The following is a 16,011-nucleotide window of genomic DNA, read 5'->3' as shown; positions in this document are numbered from 1 at the left end:
TAAGTACCCGGCAGACACACTGATGCCTTGCCTTGGTATCTTTCCTTGCACCCTGATCCTGAAACTATGAAGCTCTGTATCTGTACCCGTACCTGATCCTGTTCCTGTCTGTTACCTGAACCCTGTACTCTGAGCCTTGTACCTGACCCATCCCTCCTGTGATCCATCCATCCTCTCCCTGTGCTGTTTGCCTTCCTTTTCCCCAGCTGCTGACCTCCCGTTGATGGCCCTGGCCTAGCCCTGTTTATGATTCTGGTATTCCCCTTTAATTGTATATATTTGTCTGTTGCTATTTGTGGGTTTCTATTGGTGGTTGGTTGGTTGCACATTGTAGTATATTGGAGGTGGTTGTATTTATTAGGTGGTTGTATTTATTCACTTACCTTAAATAAATCATATATTTTCACCTTACCTGCGTTTGTTCCTCTGTTGCCATCTACACGGCTCTGGTCACACCTGATACTTGACAACATTCTTATTATCCCTCCACTTCACAGCGAGCAAATTATTACATCTCAAACAGGCTCTCTCCCCCAGCCTAAGACGGGAATCTAGAAGCCACTGGGGTAAGCCCCGGCGATTAGATCGCACGGTGCCACATGCGCCAATTTGATGATCAAACAAGTGACTAAAAAGTGGCACGCTTGTGTAATAATTGTCCACATACAAGTGGTACCCCTTTCCAAATAAGGGTGACACCAAGTCCTACAGTCTTACCGCTCCCTATGTAGTCAGGGCAGTTCTCCGGCTCTACGTAACTATCTCTTCCCTCGTAAACCATAAAACTATATGTATAGCCTGTGGCCCTGTCACAGAGCTTATACATCTGACCCCGTATCTGGCACGCTTGCTGGGAAGATACCGTTTGAATGACAAGCGGCCAGAAAACTTAATCAGGGACTCATCAACGCAGACAACTTGATGGGGAGTAAAGAAGGCTGCAAAACATTGGTTGAAGTGGTTTACGAGGGGCTGAATTTTGTAGAGCCGATCAAATTCAGGGTCACCCCGAGGACGGCAGAATTCATTATCGTTGAAATGCATGAATCGCAAGATCTGCTCGTATCGTGTCCTGGTTATGGAGGCAGAGAACACGGGCGTATGGTGAATTGGGTCAGTGGACCAATATGACAGCAACTCACTCTTTTTAGTTACCCCCATGAGGAGGGATAGTCCCAGGAAGGTCTTAAATTCGGAGACCATAATAGGTCTCCAATCTCTAGCAAGGGTCAGCTGGGGATTAGCGACGATGAATTGACCAGCATATACATTGCTTTGGTCCACAATAAATCTATAGAGATCTTCGGTGAAAAACAGCAAATAAAAATCAAGTGACGTAAAATCAACTGTTTCCACCTGAATTCTGGGTTGGTTAGTGAATGGGGGAAGTAGGGGTGCTGCAGAAGTGGTGGGATCCCAATTAGGATTGGCGAATGCAGCAGGAAGGGCACTATGGGCTCAACGGGCCTGTCTTTGTTTTCTTCTTGGTGGCAGCTGGACACTACTTGTGCTTGCCACTTCGCCAGCTTGAACTGCACTTATGGGACTCTCCACGTCACCAAGTGTTACTGCAGTGCTGGATGTATGACCAGGATGTACTAGGCTGCTGGTGCTTGCCAGTTCACCAGAAGGATAAGCGGTGCTAGTACTGGCTCTCTGCTCCATACGAGGGACCTGTGGTTCTTGCACCTCAAAGACAGCAGAGGAAGCTATCTGTCAGGGTGCCGCTGCTGTCTACAGGTTCATATCCTGAGCCTGAATCTGACAAATGAGTGACTGCCTCTTCACTATCTGTCATGCTCAGAAATGTGTAGGCCTCTTCACTACTGTACATTCGATTTGACATTTTGGTCTCTAAATTTCCTGGTACAGTAGTGAGACTTACAGGTAAAAAAGCACATGACTGTCAGCTACTGATTCAAGCTCTACCAAAAAACTGTTAGCGTTCACAGGGATCAGGCCTGACTCTGCGAATGCTGCAGTTATGTGTTTTATAAGTGACAGTGATCGATTGATACTGCACTTGGGTGGGTTGGGCTGGGCAGAGGGGCTAAACGCAGGTGCTAGCAGGTATCTGGGCTGATCCTGCTAACACTGTGTTTTTGGGAACCCTAAACTGTTGGGGATGCTAGTATAGATCTGATCAGATCATATATTTCGATCTATTCAGACATTATACTACTAAGGGAGGCGTATGGTGCGTGCGTGGGTGTTAGCGATACTGGCACTGATCTGATGCTGCCTGGGGCGACGCAGACCCTATCTGACGCTAAAACCTAACTTTGATCACCCGCCGGGTGATCAGGGAGTTAAACCTTTATTGGGTAAAATACGGCAGGTGCTCTGACGCTATAAAAAAAAATCTACCTAAACTGCGTCACCCGTGACACTTATACAGTGATCACAGGTAAAAGGGGGTAATCAAGGCGTTAAACCTTTATTAGGGGGTGTTAGGGGGGTTCCCTAGACCTATCTGGGCCTAAGACTAATTACCCTAACACTGATTAGTGCCACTAATGACACCAGTACAGCGATCAAAAAAAAAAAATCTGAACGCTGCACTGGGTGACATAGTGACAGGTGGTGAAGGGTTAACTGGGGGGGGGGGGGTGATCGGGGGTGAATTGTGTGCCTACATGATCTGGTGTCAGTGTAGTGTTGTGCAACTCACTCTGAGATGTATTCTCTCCTCGGTCTGGAACAGAAAAGACCGACACGAGAAGATATGACATCACTTCCCCTGTCAGTGTTTACAGTTACAAGACAGGGGAAGGATCTCATTTGTCAGGACCGATCACCAGGTCCAGGCCAGATATCATTGGCCTGGGGCTGGGGATTGATTGGTTCCAGATCAAATCCGATGGTCGCGGCCGGGGGGGGAGCGCACCCGACATAACATGACGGCGATTCGCCTGCCTGTGCCACTCTGCCACAGTACAACTGCGGCGGATGGTCTGCAAGCGGTTAATGCATTATACGTGATCACTAAGCACATCTTTTGCCAACAGATCCGTGTAGTAATCCAGTTTTTATGGTCAAGTTGAACCAGCAGAAGGTAGAAGCTGATTGGCTACTATTCACAGCTGCACCAGACTCTGAGTGCTCATTATAGTAAATATCCCCCATTGCCTCCGTGCAGGAGCTTTCCATATTAAAACCAGTTTCTGGTGCTATTTCTCCTCATGCAAGATCTCTGGTGGGAAAAGCCCAGACATCTCTTATGTGATCCAATCCAATCTCTGATCCAAATAAGCGCTGTATGACCCCTCTGAAAAAGGGTGTTTGCAGGCTTTCTGGTAAGCCTTTTAATCTTATTGTGGTGACGGGTATCACGCGATAAGCGTGATCCACGCTTATATGTCCACATGGGATCTCTTTTATCAAGTTTCAATCACACATGACCTTTATATATTTGCACTGTTTTTGCCATCACATTTGGCTTTTATATTGATATTGCACTTTACAGTTTAACTTATGTTTATGCATTGTCATATTTATGATTTTTTTTGCATACGAGACAAGTAGTTACTCTAGGAGAGCTGTCCAGGGCCGTATAATGTCCTTAACCCATCAGCAGGACCGGTATCTGCTCCTTTGTGCAAAGAGGAACAGGATGAGCACTGCCAGAACTCTACAAAATGACCTCCAGCAGGCCACTGATGTGAATGTCTCTGACTAATCAGAAACAGACTTCATGAGGGTGGCCTGATGTCCTCTAGTGGGCCCTGTGCTCGCTTCCCGGCACCGTGGAGCTCGATTAGCATTTGCCATTGAACCCCAGAAATGGCAGGTCCACCACTGGTGCTCTGTGCTTTTCACAAATGAGAGCAGGTTCACCCTGAGCACATGTGACAGACATGAAAAGGTCTGGAGAAGCCGTGGTGAATGCTATGCTGCCTGTAACATCATTCAGCATGACCGGTTTGGTGGTGGGTCTGTGATGATCTGGGGAGGCATCTCCATGGACGGATGTACAGACCTCTACAGGCTAGACAATGGCTCCCTGACTGCCAGTATGTATCAGGATGAAATCCTTGGACCCATTGCCAGATCCTATGCTGGTGCAGTGGGTCCTGGGTTCCTCCTGAAAATGCCCAACCTCATGTGGTGAGAGTATGCATCCAGCTCCTGGAGGATGAAGAAATTGATACTATTGTATGACCCCCACGCTCGCCTGACCTAAATTCAATAGAACACCTCTGGGACATTATGTTTCAGTCTAACCGCACGTTGCCAGGTTGCACCTCAGTCTGTTTAGAAGCTCAGTGATGACCTGGGAGGAAATACCCCAGGATACCATCTGTCATCTCATTAGGAGCTTGCCCCCATGTTGTCAGGCATATATAGAAGCACGTGGGGGCCATACAAACTACCGAGTACCATTCTGAGTTGCTGCAATGAAATTTCAGCAAAATAGACTAGCCCGCTCCATCATTTTTTAACTTTGATTTTTGGTGTTTCTTTGAATTCAGCCCTCTGTATGTTGATCATTTTCACTTCCATCAAACGATGTGGCATCCTTTTGTGCCTAACACATTACCCAGTCCATTTCAGTATAGATATCCAGCATGATATTTTTTCCCCATCGAGAGTGTGAGAGTGTGTGTGTGTGTGTGTGTGAGAGAGTGTTTTGTTGTACTATAAAGGGCTAATTTTTTTTACATCATGACAGGTGATACAAAAAGCATGCTGCTGCTACTAAATATGTTAATGACAGCAGGTGCAGGTAGCTTGTATCAAGCTACCTGCCTATGACAAGGAAGTCTGTCATGCATAACCTAAGAATACAGTCCTGTCTGAAAATCTGCAAAACGGCATCTTAGGTCTTTTTTTTTTTTTCTTTAAATAAAAATTTTGATCTCTGAGTCTGATATGTACCAGATTCAACCGCTAATAGTATATACTGTATATCTCTATTCTAAGAGTGGATTAGAAATTTTGTATAATAATATTTATTATACACTACACTTATAAGTTTTTTATCCAATTAATCGACACAATAAATCAGCCATACTAATCGACTATGAAAATAATCATTAGTTACAGCCCTACGAATCTGGATAACTTCATATAGACACCAGATTAGCAGCAATGTGCAGGAATTCTAACTGAAGAAAAACATTAGCTAGCAAAAAGTTTAGGCTTTTCTCAGCAGTGCCCATAACCCCAGGACACTAACAAGCAACTGAAGTATTTTGAGAATAGGAGAAGTTATCCCGGGCTGGCCTACAGTTGGTTTGCCAGTGTTCAATTCTCCAGTAGGTAGCAGCATAACCTGGCAGTATATGACTTCTTGTGTCCTTCAATTGATGAGTAAACAGGACACATTTAATAATGTATTAAGACAGAGATGCCTTAATTTGCATCTTCACATCTACCTGGTGTTCAGTATTAGAGTCCACCTTTACTGAGTTATGCCAAAATAACCCTAAGCATGACATCATCCTCAGTACATTGATATGCAGTGCTCTAAAGAATGCTTAAATTTTCAGTCGCTTATTTCATTGCCCTGCCCTCTCCATCCTGGCAGATGGCAAAACATACTGTACATTGAACGTGCAACTCTGGAAACTCACTTTTATGTGTAGCACCCTCTAGTGTGCTAGATGTAGGTAGGTTTTTTTGTAGAGTAAGCTGTAATGTAGGTAAATTTGGCTTGGCTGAGAGCAAGGCCTGGGTTAAATCTGGGTCAGGGCTGAGTGACTCAGGGAGGCTTGATGACTTCGCAAGCAGCATCTCAGGAAAATCCTCCTGCTTTCTGGAACCTTGCAGAAGTAGAGGATGGAGTCTAGGCAGAGCTGCTTGGAGTAGGACCCATGAGTATTTAGGAGGTGGCATGTCATGGGTAGAAGATGGAGTGTTGAGGAGGCCGTCAGTGGCCCTTGAGGGTGTCCCCTAGCCTGGGGGGGGTGACCTCAGACCTGGGGCTTGGGTGCTGGAAGGATCCTCCACAACAAGCAGAGGAACCCCTTCCTGGAGGCACGAGAGGACAGCGGGAGCTGGTCAGCACATCCAGGAGATATCCTGGGCTGGTGAGTGATCAGTCTAAGAGGACTGTGGAGTAAGCGAGTGTCAGTATGGGAGGACTGTGGAGCAGTAGCCAGGTGGGCTGCCAGTGCCTGAAGAGGTGGTGCTGGAATCTGTAGCCCCAGAAGTGATTAAGCTGGGCACTGACCTTTTTTGCTACACACTAAAGGGGCCTCGGGTTCCCTCCTTTAACAGTGTGCCACAAGTGTGCTGGAGGAAGTGAGTGTATATAGAAGTGTTTGAAGTCAAGTGGGCATCCCATCATTTTTTCAATCCCAATCCAAGTTATTTTCCCTCAAAAAACAAACAAAAAAAAAACAAAGTATTGGATTGTTTCCTGACTCTGAAGCGACTGTGGAAATTCAGTGTGCCTGGCTGTGCAGGGTGGGGGATCCCAAATCACATGGAGCCCTTAAGGGGGTGCGCTAAATATAAATAAAAGATCATTGATCTCAGGCTAGTGCTGAGGATGATACAGTGTAGCAGAACATATCCTGCTTTAGTAAAAGCGAAAGATCACTCTGTGCAGGGACTGTTATGCCGCGTACACACGGTCGGACTTTTCAGCTACAAAAGTCCGACAGCCTGTCCGACAGACTTTCGACGGACTTTCGACGGACTTGCGGCGGACTTTCTAACGAACAGACTTGCCTACACACGATCACACAAAAGTCCGTCGAATTCTTACGTGATGACGTACACCGGACTAAAATAAGGAAGTTGATAGCCAGTAGCCAATAGCTGCCCTAGCGTGGGTTTTTGTCCGTCAGACTAGCATACAGACGAGCGGATTTTTCGACCGGACTCGAGTCCGTCGGAAAGATTTGAAGCATGTTTCAAATCTAAAGTCCGTCGGATTTGAGGCTGAAAAAGTCAGTTGAAAGTCCGGAGAAGCCCACACACGATCGGATTACCAGCCAGCTTTAGTCCGTCAGCGTCCGTTGGACTTTTGTAGACGAAAAGTCCGACCGTGTGTACGCGGCATTATACATTTGCCGCAGGATATTTAATCTTTATGAGTGGAAGCGCTAGTTTTCAGAGCGTCTTTTTCTGCCACTCAAAACTCTCCTTTTTAGCAGTGCAATAAACAGCAAGGAATAAACTGTTTGACCACACTTTGTAATAAGATTTTTTTTTTGTTTTAAAAGGAGGATCTCTAACCTTATAACTACCAGGTCTTTGAACACAAGATTGTCCTCCATGAGAGTCATGCTGTCGTAGGAAACATCCCAATTCACCACAGGAAAAAACTTTCCTCAGCAGGATTGTGTTGGGCAAAAGATTTAGAGGGGAGGAGAAGACAAGGCGGAAAGAAAGAAAAAAGAAAAGGGGGAAGTCTCCAGCCGAGGCCAGGCTCCATACAGCACAAGCTTAAAGAGGAAGTAAACCCTGATGGGTTTTACTTCCTCTTTTTTTTCCCCTGCAAAGTAAAAGCATACTAGCCTATTATGTTGCACTTACCTGCAAAGCCCACGATGTGTGGCCGCATCGATCTTCACCCCTCTTCCTTCTGGGGCCGTGGACTCCAACTCTGACTGGTCGCGTGACATCACTCCCGCGCGGGAGCCGCCAGTCATGGCATGGGCACTTTAAAAATGGCACAATCGTGCCCTTTCTTCAGAGCGCATGCACCGATGATGTTGGCGCAAGCGTATATGGTAAATATCTCCTAAACCGTACAGGTTTAGGAGATACTTCCAGTACCTACAGGTAAGCCTTATTATAGGTTTACCTGTAGGTAAAAGTGGTGCAACTAGGTTTACAACCACTTTAAAGTGGTTCTAAAGCTTTAAGGTTTTTTTGAAAAACCTTCTATGCCACAAAATCCCACTTAGCCCACCCTTATACTTACCTGAGCCCGATCCGAACTAGCAATGTGCATGAGAGCAGCGGCCCTCATCGCTATCTCCCTCCACCCTGGGTAGATTGATAGCAGCGAGAGCCATTGGCAAAATTTTAGAGACTCCATACTGGATACTTTTGAGCAAGCACTCAGGCTGCTCCAACACAAAACAAGAACGTACAGCTTCAATAAGCGTAGCAATAGTCTTAATTGAGAAATGTCTGCAAGCAGACTTATCCTCCTGACCCAATGCCTCAGAAAGCGAGGAGTCTTCCTCAGCTGACACCTTTTCTAGCACGGTGTCTGGCTCAAGGGCAAAGTTAACCACTTGACCTCTGGAAGATTTACACCCCCCCCCCCCCCCCCCCCGCCAAATGATCAGACCACTTTCTGAATATGGCACTGCTCTAATTTAAACTGTCAATTGCACGGGCATGAGATGCTGTACCCAAACTGATTTTATGTAAATCGCGGCGAGTCAGTCTGACACACCGCTACACCGATGACGTGATCAGCCGTGTCCAATCACGGCTGACCACAATGTAAACAGGAAGAGCCATTGAAGAGCCATTGATCGGCTTTTCCTCACTTGCGTCTGACAGAGGCGAGTAGAGGAGAGCCGATCGGCGGCTCCCCTGACAGGGGGGTCTGCGCTGATTGTTTATCAGCGCAGCCCCCCATGGATGCCCACACTGGACCACCAGGGAGGACACCAGGACCACCAGGGAAGCCCCAAGCATGTGAATGACCAGGTATGTACCCCATGGCCATCCACATATAAAAAAAATGCCCAATACATGCCAATCAGTGCCCACAAATGGGCACTGACTAGTAACATTATGGATCAGTACAGACAAATGATGCCCAGCAATGCTACCCATAAATGCCACCCATCAGTGTCCATCAGTGCCACCTCTCAGTGCCCATCCATGCCCACCTATCAAAGGTCTATTTGTGGGAACAAAATGATAAAAAATTTGTTTGGGTACAGTGTTGCATGACCGCACAATTGTCATTCAAATTGCGACAGCGCTAAAAGCTGAAAATTGGCTTGGGCAGGAAGGTGTATAAATGCCTGGTATTGAAGTGGTTAAACATCTAGGGCAATCAAAGGGGTAAATTTGTGCCTAGCCAGTATTTTGGTGTACACTGTGTGCTATTTTTTTGCTACGGGAAGTAAAAGCAGGAACACAGAATCCATCCCCGCCATCAGAACAGCTTGTTTATATAGGCAGATTGCCATTTTACGGTCTTTACCAATGATCGGCGGGTGCTGGAGGACATTGAGCGCCCGGAGATCGGCTGTGAATAAATCCTAGCATCAACAGCACGTGCCCCCTACAGGTCAGAAATGCCAAATCACATATATATACGTGATCTGGTCCACAGCTGCCACCCTGTAGCAGTGAAACTGCTATAGGGTGGTCAGCAAGTGGTTAAAGACCTATTCAGGAGGGGATGTCACAGCTGTGACCCGTGCTGTCTAGGACCTCAGCAAGGCCTGAAAAACTTTGCCCATGAGCTCAGACATTGTGGCAGAAAATTCCTCTTTAGGAAAAAAAAAGGATGAGGCTGGTGTGGCCAATGGGCCATCTAAATGACCAGAAGAAGGGGAGGATATCTTCCCCCAAGCCTTCAAAAACAGAAATCGCTTCCTCCAATGGTGCACAGCTGGGGTAACAATATTTCAATCTTTCAAAGCAGGCTCTCACTTTTAAACTTTCCCTCAACTCCAACTAGAGCACAATTTACCCCCCCTGAGCAATTCCGATAAACGCAAATTAAGCACTTTTACCTTAGCAAGGGCAACTTAGAATCCCAAACACATAGCACCCAATATGAACACGTATGTGCATGCTCTTCCAGAGACAAAGGGGTTATATCTAAAATCTATAGCTTTCTCAATGAGTTTGCTCTAGAGGAAAAAAAATAAACCAATGCTTAGCTGGGGAGAGAGATAAGTCACACTTTTGAGTCCCCCGAATGGGAAGAGATGCTGACAAACATGTTCAAGAACACAAGGTTGCATTCAATCCATGAGACATCTGTCAAACTTCACACCAGGTGGTATATGACGCCCACAAAACTCCATTCTATATACCCCACGGTATCTCTGCAGTTTTTCCACGGCTGCCCTGATTTGGGTTCATTGACCCATATCTTTTGGAGCTGTCAATTCCTTAAAACCATTTGGCAGCAAGCAGCTACAAACACATCCACTATTGCAGGTCGCTTAATCAACCTCACCATACAAATGTGCCTATGCTTCACTTCTATACCTGATGTTCCTGCTCCATGCGAAACACTGATCCATACGCTTTTCGTGGCCATCCACTGGGTCATAGCACTAAATTGGCATACCTCAGCTCTTTCCTGGTCACAGGTACGAGCTAGAATGGAAGCAATTAAACTTTCTGAGCGCATTCACCACACTATTTGATACCATGCATATTTATAAGAAATGGAAACATTGGGATACCCCTCTGTTATGACCCTGTAATATACCTTAGATATATCTACATATGATGTATAAGCTCCTAAGGCTGCTATATACTGAAAGTATTCTATGTTTGTTGATTCTCTTTAACTCAACTTCAATATCTCCCCATGTCTGATAGCTGCTAACTTTTATATAAAATGAACGACTTTGTCTGATATACTACATGCATGTTCATGATCTTTCAATAAAATTGTTTGTAATAAAAAAAAATAAAAAAAAAAGGGGGAGGATATCAGAATGGGGGAAACCAGCAGAGGCATGGGTAACTAAGGCTAGATGTACTACAAGCCCCAAAGGAACAGTTGACCCTAAGCTCGCAAGTCCATCTCACTGCCTATCTTTGCATTTTTTATCTGTCATGCTAAGAAGAAAAAAGGTGCAAGATGCAGTGCTCATGACCTCTGCAGCAATGGCGCAGGAGGGAATGCCTCACTGCAAACATCTGTCGGCCGTTGTAATGCAGGATATGCAAGTGTAAAATGCCAAGAATGTGCAAGAGAGCCAGGAGATATTGACTTGCCAGTGTCCCAATTTAAGATTTCGGAGGCAGTATGCACAATCGCAGTAATCTATCCACGAATAAGGCAACACATGCACAGATGCATTTCTGTTCATGCAGGCACAATAGTGCACCACTCAGTGAAGTGTGTGGGCACAATGCACCACACCAGGTTCCCTCTGGCATGACAATGACATGCCAAACCATTAAAAGGATAAGGTTACCTTTGGGAACATGTTACTCCTGCAGCAGCCGCACGCTCCGCTGCCTCTAGTGACAGCAAGCCACAGCTATGCGGGGTTCCGCCCAAGTCATTCATTCACAGAGCTCTGTGAATGGAAACAAGTACCGTCAGCAGCTGTCAGCTTGTAGTTCTCAATGAACTATAATGGCACTGTTGTGCGCTCTGGTATTTCATTGTCTCTTCCGGTCAGTGTGTATCTGCCTGCCCGTACAAGGTACTAGCAGACAAATACACTGACAAGTCTGCAGGAATCCTACTGATGGTAGGGGCGATGCTTTAACAGGCTCCAAGTAAAAATAAAAAAAATAAAAAACACACACACACGTTTTTTACCTGCAAAAAGAAAAGATGTGCATTTATTTATTTTTTTAAAAGGTGAACTTATGCTTTAACCTTGAATATCCTGAAACACTCTGTGCCACCAGAAATGTGCATAGCAGATACCACACCCCAAAGATGAGAGTAAACAAGGCACTTGTTTATCATTTTGTTCACAGAACTAGAACTTTCTTTTGGTGGTATTTTTTCACCACTGGGTTTAATATTTTTGCTAAACGAAATTAGACTGCAAATACATATTTGTTCTTCATAAATTTAGCCCAAAATGTATTCTGCTACATTTCTTTGGTGAAATTAACCCAAATCAGTGTATATTATTTAGTCTGTAGAAAAGTCCACAAACTACAATATATACAGTGTCTTGCAAAAGTATTCACCCCCCTTGGCATTTTTTGTGTTTTGTTGCCTCACAACCTGGAATTAACATGGATTGTTTGAGGATTTGCATCATTTCATTTACAGAACATGCCCACATCTTTGAAGATGTTTTTTTTATTGTGAAGCAAACAACAAATAGGACAAAATAACAGAAAAAGTCAATGTGCATAACTATTCACCCCCCTAAAGTCAATACTTTGTAGAGCCACCTTTTGCGGCTATCACAGCTCCAAGTCGCTTTGGATAAGTCTCTAGGAGCTTGCCACACCACTGGGATTTTTGCCCATTCCTCCTTGCAAAACTGCTCCAGCTCCTTCAAGTTGGATGGTTTGCGCTTGTGAACAGTAATCTTTAATTGTGACCACAGATTTTCTATTGGATTGAGGTCTGGACTTTGACTAGGCCATTCTAACACATTTACATGCTTAAAACTTTAAAACCTTAAACCACTCAAGTGTTGCTTTAGCAGTGTGTTTGGGGGTCATTGTCCTGCTGGAAGGTGAACCTCGGTCCTAGCCTCAAATCACACACAGAGTGGTACAGGTTTTGCTCAAGAATATCCCTGTATTTAGCACCATCCATCTTTCCCTCAACTTTGACCAGTTTCCCAGTCCCGACTGCTGAAAAACATCCCCACAGCACAATGCTGCCACCACCATGTTTCACTGTGGGGATGGTGTTCTTTGGATGATGTGATGTGTTGGGGTTGCGCCAGACATAGCGTTTTCTTTGATGGCTAAAAAGTTCAATTTTAGTCTCATCAGACCAGAGCACCTTCCTCCATACATTTTGGGAGTTTCACACAAACTCAAAATGTGGCATTTTGTTTTTTGCTGAAAGTAAATGGCTTTCTTCTGGCCACACTGCCCTAAAGCCCAACTCTATGAAGCGTCTCTGCTGTGGAACTCTGCAGCTCCTCCAGGGATACCTTAGGTCTCTTGTGTTGCCTCTCTGATTAATGCCCTCCTTGCCCAGTCCTTGAGTTTTGGTGTGCGGCCGTCTCTTGGCAGGTTTGCTGTTGTGCCATGTAATTTCCATTTTGTTATGATAGATTTGATGGTGCTCCTAGGGATCAAAGATTTGGATATTTTTTTTTTATAACCTAACCCTGACTTGTACCTCTCAACAACATTGTCCCTTACTTGTTTGGAGAGTTCCTTGGTCTTCATGTTTGGTTAGTCGTGCCTCTTGCTTAGGTGTTGCAGCTTCTGGGGCCTTTCAAAAAGGTGTGTATATGTAATGACAGATCATGTGACACTTAGATTGCACACAGGTGGACATCATTTCACTAATTATGTGACTTCTGAAGGTAATTGGTTACGCCAGAGCTTTTTATGGGCTTCATAACAAAGGAGCTGAATACATATGCACATGCAAATTATTTTATTATTTTTATTTCTGAAAAATTGTTTTATGTATATATTTTTCTAATTTTACTTCACCAACTTAGACCATTGTGTTCTGATCCATCACATATAATTCAGATTAAAAAACATTGAACTAAAGGCTGTAATGTAAGAAAATAGGTAAAAAGCCAAGGGGGTGAATACTTTTTCAAGACACTGTATATCTGAAAATTGATCAATCCTGATGTACTGACGGCCTATTTAATTTCTTGAGGCCCTAAAATGTCAGGGCAGTACAAATACCCCCAAATGACCCCTTTTTGGAAAGTAGGCAGTCCAAAGTATTTAGCAAAAAAAGGCATGGCAGGTTTTTTGAAATTTTATTTTTTTGTCTTTTTTTACATATGGTCAACAGTGCAGTACAGCATCATAATATAACTGGTGTGGTGGTGATCAGGGACACTGACTGGTGACAGTAGGAAAAAAAAAGTTATAAAGTTTTTCATTATTAATTTATTTCACAATTTTCCTTTTTTTTTAAAAAAACACACTGAGCAGAGCAAAATAATGTTTCCATATTAACATTGTACTACACTTCAGCAATCAGGATATTTTTTTTTTTTTTTTTTTTTTTTTTTTACACACGATTGCTTATAGAAGTGAATTACATTGGTATAAGCATACTGAATTAAATGGATTCATTGTTTGTTTTGTTGTGATTATTCAAAGGTAGTCACATGATACATAGTCACGTAAAAAAAAAAAAAAAAAAAATACAATCCCATCTACACAAACTTACACCCACAGTTCTTCCAGAGGAAGGCAAAAAAAAACCCAGCAAAGCATGCTCCAATTTGCTACAGCAGGGGAAAAAAATTCCTTCCTGATCCGAGAGGCAATCGGATTTTCCCTGGATCAATTTTACCTATACAATGTTAGTATCTAGTTATATTGAGCACATTTAGGAAAGAATCCAGGCCTTTTTTAAAGCAAATCGACTGAGCTTGCCAGAACCACCCCTGAAGGGAGTTTATTCCATTTTCACAGCTCTTACTTAAATGTGAAGAAACCTTTACGTATTTGGAGATAAAATCTTTTTTCCTCTAGACATGTCCTCTGTGATGACCTTAAAATGAATAACTCAACACCAAGTTCCCGATATGGACCACTTATATATTTGTACAGGTTGATCATATCCTCCCTTAATCTCCTCTTCTCAAGAAGAAATCGATTCAGTTCCTCCAGTCTTTATCTTTCCTCATAGCTGAGCTCCTCCATGCCTCATCAGTTTGGTTGCCCTTCTCTGCACTTTCTCCAGTTCCCCGATACATTTTTGAGAACTGGCGCCAAAAACTGAACTGCATATTCCATATTAGGTCTTCCTAATGATTTGTTATAGTTACTTGGTAAAGACTTTGATCCCTTTTTAAATATGGACACCACATTGGCCCTGCGGAAATCCAATGGTACCATTCCAGTCATTAACGAGTCCCTAAAAATTAGAAACAATGGCCTTGAAATGACAGAGCTCAATTCTTTTAGGATCCGTGGGTGGATGTCATCTGGTCCAGGTGCTTTATCCACCTTTCTTCTGTCTAAATATTTTTGGACCAAATCCCCTTTGAGCCATTGTGGTTAATTTGGAGCAGTGTCAACGCCACCCCCATGCGCCTTTGTATACACAGAGCTGAAGAAAGTATTTATTAAATTTGCCTTCTTTGTCCCCAGTCACCCACTCTATACAGATGGGCTTTGATTGGCCCTGTGTGTACCATGTGAACAAAGTGACCAACCACAGCTAGCAACAAAATTGTACACAATGGATGGCATGAAAGGAAGCTATCCATTGTGTACAACCGTCATGTGACCTGCAATGATTGGTCACATGGTACCGGCAGTGAGCCAGTACACTGACCAGTCATCAGGTGTGTCCTGTGGACACAGCTGGTGACAGATCATGCCATTTTCTAACAGGATGTCATATGATATCCATTCAAGATGGGAAAGCACCCAGTTGTCATTCTGCCTTGTACTCGCAACTTAACCCCTTTTTTGCTTTGCACTTCACAATGGGCATATCTCCACAGGGGTCTTCAAAACCTAGGCTCTGAACCTGTAAAGCCATACAAAATTAAAAAGGTAAGCCCCACAATTTCCCACCAAGTAAGATGTGGGTACAGAGGAGTCCACTAATCAAAAGAACCAGTGGCTATGGTTCAGCCAAATTAAGAAATCCAGAGAGAGCAAGAGCCTCAATAGAAGTCTTCCCTCAGTAGAGACAGGAGGTCCATCATGCAAAGAAACTAATCTGAGACTAGCTGGGAGTAGACATATACGAGATGCCCCTGCAGTCTGTCAGTATCCAATCACCTGAAGCTAGCTGCATATAACCCAGTCATGATGATTTAAAGAAGTCTGATAACTTTCTGGGCCAAGCGCCCCTGAATTGTTTGATAAAGGGGGAAGAAAGGTCTGGTGGTGTAGAGGCCATGGCTGTCTGGAGAAAAACAGGCATGTTTGGCAGCAGGAAACAAAAAAGGATTACACTTACCAAGTCCTGCTTTTATGGGCCTGTGAAATTCTTTAGGATTTCATCTAGCAATACGCAGAGTTTTATGGAACTGGAAAGACAACGGACTGATGCAGAACACCAAGCACCAAAAGTTAAAGTCACACAAAATAAAGTGCCAGGACCATTTGATCTGCACTCAGTCAGTGATCAGCTACCATGGCCTCCATCTTTCTTCACAGGGATTTAGGTCAGTGAGAATATAGTAAATTGATAACAAGTCCAAAACAGGCCACATTAACCACTTGACGTCCGCGCTATAGCCG

Source organism: Aquarana catesbeiana, linkage group LG13 (assembly GCF_042186555.1).
Source record: "Aquarana catesbeiana isolate 2022-GZ linkage group LG13, ASM4218655v1, whole genome shotgun sequence".
In the NCBI taxonomy this organism is placed as follows: Eukaryota; Metazoa; Chordata; class Amphibia; order Anura; family Ranidae; genus Aquarana; species Aquarana catesbeiana.
Note: the sequence above shows the minus strand (reverse complement) of the source record.